The sequence below is a fragment of the Hordeum vulgare genome, chromosome 5H, assembly GCF_904849725.1.
Source record: "Hordeum vulgare subsp. vulgare chromosome 5H, MorexV3_pseudomolecules_assembly, whole genome shotgun sequence".
Lineage (NCBI taxonomy): Eukaryota > Viridiplantae > Streptophyta > Magnoliopsida > Poales > Poaceae > Hordeum > Hordeum vulgare.
The window spans coordinates 92,771,991-92,776,575 of NC_058522.1; positions in this window are offsets into that span (position 1 = coordinate 92,771,991).

Consider the following 4,585-nt stretch of genomic DNA (forward strand, 5'->3'; position numbering starts at 1 on the left):
GCGGCCTGGGGGTGCCCTGATGGCTTGTGCCTCCCCCGTGGCCCTCTTGACTCTGTTCTCTGGCTTATAAATTCTCATCTACCCTAAAAACACTAGAAGGAGTCCCGAAACACTTTTTACGCTGCCGCAAGTCTCTGTTCCGATGGGAGGCCATCTCGAGCTTCGTTGTGGCACCCTCCCACACGGGAGAACAATCATGGAGGGCCTCTTCATCAACCTTTCTGCCCTCACGATGATGTGTGAGTAGTTAACCGCAGACCTACAGGTCCATGGCAGTACCTAGATGGCAATCTCTCGTTCTCTGTCTTGATTTTCAATACAATCGTCATTTAATCTTCTCTTTGATCCACATGATATAATTCACTTTTGTGCGGTGCGTTTGTTGGGATCTGATGAATTCCGGGTTTATGTTCAGATTATTCATGATAAATATTTGAGTCTTTTCTAAAATCTTATATGATTATTATGTGCATGATTATGATAGCTTCGTAATTCTCTCTGATCTATTGAAATAGTTTGGCCAACTAGATTTATATTTCTTCGGTGAGAGAGGTGCATTATGGTAGGTTCAACCTGGTGAATTTCTATATCCTAGTGACACAAGGGTACAAGATACATGTATGTGTTGCTACTACTAAGGATAAAATGATGGGGTTTATTCATATTTCTTGAGTGTACTTTGTCTACATCATTTCATCTTTCTCCAAGCATTACTCTGTTTTACTTAATATTCTAGATGCATATTTGATATCGCATAACTATCCGCTTTTATGCCAATTTCCCAACAGTAATTCGTATACCTACCATATGGTATTTTTCATGAGAGATGCCATTGGGGAAAGCTATGGCCTCCGGGTCTATTCACAACATATTGATAAAACCTTCAATACCTTGCTGCCATTTATTTGTTTCTATTTAATTTTCAATTTACAATTATTCACAACTATCTACACAACTTACTTGCCAGCAAATAACAAGACCAAGGGGATTGACAACCCTGTTGCCCGCGATGGGTGCAAGTTGTTTGTTCTTTTGTGTCCAGCCACTGAAGACGGTTGTGGTTGATATTCCTATTGGTTCGATAGACCTTGGTTTCATAACTGAGGGAAATAATTGCCCAAATTATCCTGAGAAACCCATTCCTCTTCATGGAAAACCCAACGCGGATTACAAGTCTCAGTTATCACGAGGCACAATGCTCCCTAAGAAGCCACTAGGGCCACTGTAATCTCCTCACGTCCTTGCACAATGCAAGATGGATTGGGATGAAAGAGGGGATGCCTTCCAGGGCTTCCCCAAGCTTAGACGCTTGAGTCTTCCTAGAATTCTACCTTGGGGTGCTTTGGGCATCCCCAAGCTTAGGCTCTTGTTGCTCCTTATTCCATTGTCCATCGCGATAACACCCAAAACTTGAAAACTTCAATCACACAAAACTCAACAAAACTTCGTGAGATCCGTTAGTATAAGCAACATATAAAATACTTAAGTACTGTTCTAAATTGATTCTTATTTCATTATTTCATAATAGGTAATTTATTATAATTTCTCCATGGCTTATAACCCCTATATAATCCATAGTATCACAATAACAAGCAAACTATGCAAACGAAAATAGAATGTGCCTAAACAAGAATAGTTTGTAGTAAACTGTAATGAACCTATACTTCTGTAACTACAAAAATTCTGACAAATTAGTAAGATCTGAGTAATTTGTACAACAATACTTTTTAAAAACTTTAGCTTAAAAAGACATTACAATAAAATCACAGGAAGTCTACACTGGACGTCAAAGTTCCTGTTTTTGCACTGTATCACTGATACTTATCATACAAGTCATCCCAAAGGTTTAACTTGGCACAAACACTAATTTAAACAAAAAAACACAATAATTACAGAGGAAATAATCATGTATCACACCACAACATAAAGTAAAAAAATAATATAACTTTTAGGTTGCCTCCCAACAAGCGCTATTGTTTTATGCCCCAAGCAAGGTGTAATACATATCATCAAGTGTTGTCATCTTTGACACTCAATCCATAAGTAGCCCTCGTGATAGTTTTATAAGGTGATTTGATTCTCTTTCTAGGGAAGTGTTCCATAACTTATTTAATGGAAATTCGTACCTTATGTTGCCCTATTTATATCAATAATTGCACCTATAGTTTGTAGGAAAGGTCTTTCAAGTATTATTGGACGAGTAGGATTGCAACCAATATCAAGCACAATGAAATCTACAGTGTTAGAGCATATTTCTCCGTATGTGGTTTTGGTAGTTGATGACAATCCCTATGCACTAATGGTTTCCTTGAGTTATATTCGATTGATTTGTCCATCGACACTTATTGAAGTCCATCTATTGGTTTCAAGGAGTTTATATGATGGCCAAGGTGGTATTTAAGGTATTATCCAAAGATTATTCATAAAGACGCAAGGTTGATCAAGACTAAGTCAAAGAGAAAATCAAGTTGATCAACACATAAAGCATACAAGATGTACCGAGAGGGACCAAGTGATCCCATGGTATGGTAAGCATTGTCCATTATGCTTGGGTCTACTAACCCATGGTCTTCGTGAGAGTTCTATGTGGGGTTAGGTGTATTTTCATGGGTCTGCATCAAGAGGAAGATCTCATTCAACCCATGAAGGATGACATCAAGTGGTGATCGTCATCAAGATTGCGGTGTGAAAGTTCAAGTGGAGCATCACGAAGATATCATGCTTGAAGCTTGTCGTCCATTCTCGTGGCAATGGACTTGTGAAGATGTGTTGAAGAGTGGCTCACCCATAGTGGAGTATGGGGGGGAATTTACAAGTCTTCGTTGATTCAGTGCAATCAAGAAAGGTGGTCCATCATGAGGAAGTCAAGATCGTCATCATCTAGCTCAAGTGGACCATGTGCAAGGTATAGGTTTGTCCTTGATAGGTTTTCTATCTTAGGATAGATTGTCGTACTGTCAAGGGGGCTCTCAAGTGAGTAGCTTGATCGTATTTTTCGTTAGGAGCTCAAACAATTTGCATCCTTGCATCATCTTTCCTAGGTTTTTTTGGTGGTTCTATTTGTGAGTATTAGAGCTTATGGTCATCTTTATGACAAGCTCGAGTTCATCGAAAACGGAGTTCATGTGCATCTTCTATGATGTTTTCGAGGTTGGAGTTTTTTTCCTGTTCTTCATTCATAGAGTTCTCACATATCCATACCATTGGCATTTTCATAACTGCATATTCCTAAGACTGAGTTTTCTCTTGAATAGCTCTTGTCGTCCTGAATCCAACAAGCTTGCGTTTGCTCAATTCGGAGCTCATTTGCATAAATTATGGCACTTCTTGTCTTACCTATTTTCTTGATACGGTTGTACCACTGACCCTAGCGGTTGTACCGCTCGCTTGTGTCATCCGATCTAACCAACACTCCAGGGGTGATACCCTGGTGGTGCTGCCACTCGGTGGTCCCCAGCGGTTGTGCTGGTGCCCCTGGGCAGTTGTATCGCCCACAGCTGGGTGACCTAGGGTGGCATCCTTGGGCGGTTGAACCTGCCCAACATTGGGCTTCAACCGGACATAGTTCTGTTGACCTCTGGTTGTTGGGCGGACGTGGACCGGTTGTACTGCTATTTTATATAGCCCGATACCATCGGGGTTCCAGGCGGTTATACCGCTTGGGACTTTGATGTGTCCAACGCTCCAATTGAGCGGTTGCACTAGTGGTTGGGCGGTTGTACCGATCATGCCAGTTGTACCGCCCTTGTGTAATTCTGCACATAATGAGCAGATTTGTGGGGACCTATTTAAGGAGGTCTTCTTCCCCAATGGTTCCCCAACTCTTGAGCTCGTTTTTGCCCCCCATTGTTAACCTTCTTTAAGCTTGCTAACTCTCAAGCCCTCCAATGATTCTTGCTAGTTCTTGATGGAAAAGAGAGAGGAGATGTAGATCCACATTTCCACCTTTCACTTTCTCCTCTTTGTGAGGGGAACCCCTTGGATCTAGATCATGAAGTTCTTCGTGTTCTTCTTCATCCTTCCACTCATTTTCTTCCATAGCATTAGTTGTTGTGGAGGGATTTGGGAGAGAAGGACTTGGGAACTCCGTGTGCCCTTGCCATTGCATTTGGTGCATAGGTCTGAGTTCTCGACGGTGATACGTGGAAGTGAAGTTTGAGAAGCTTATTACTCTTGGGTGCTTGGTACCCTAATACTTGTTCTTCTTGGCTGATTTGGCATCCTAGAAGCTTGGTGGTGCCTTGGAGCTCAATCATTGTGGTGCAAAGCTCCGGGCAAGCTTCGGGGTCTCCAACTAGGTGTGGATATTGCCCCGAGCATTTGAGGTTACCTCGAAGCCATATTCCATTTGGTGAAGCTTCGTGGTGTTGTTGGGAGCCTCTAATTAAGTTGTAGATATTGCCCCAATCTTTTTTGTACGGGTTCGGTGACCGCCCTCAAGGGTCCTGATGACGAGTTGATGGATATACTTCTCGCCCCTTGTTGGTTACCCCAAGTGGAAGGTGGAGATGTAGTCAGGAGCAGATTTCCCTTACATGGACACTGTAAGGTTTATCAAACCAGGAGGACTCCTAGGCTCAAAAAG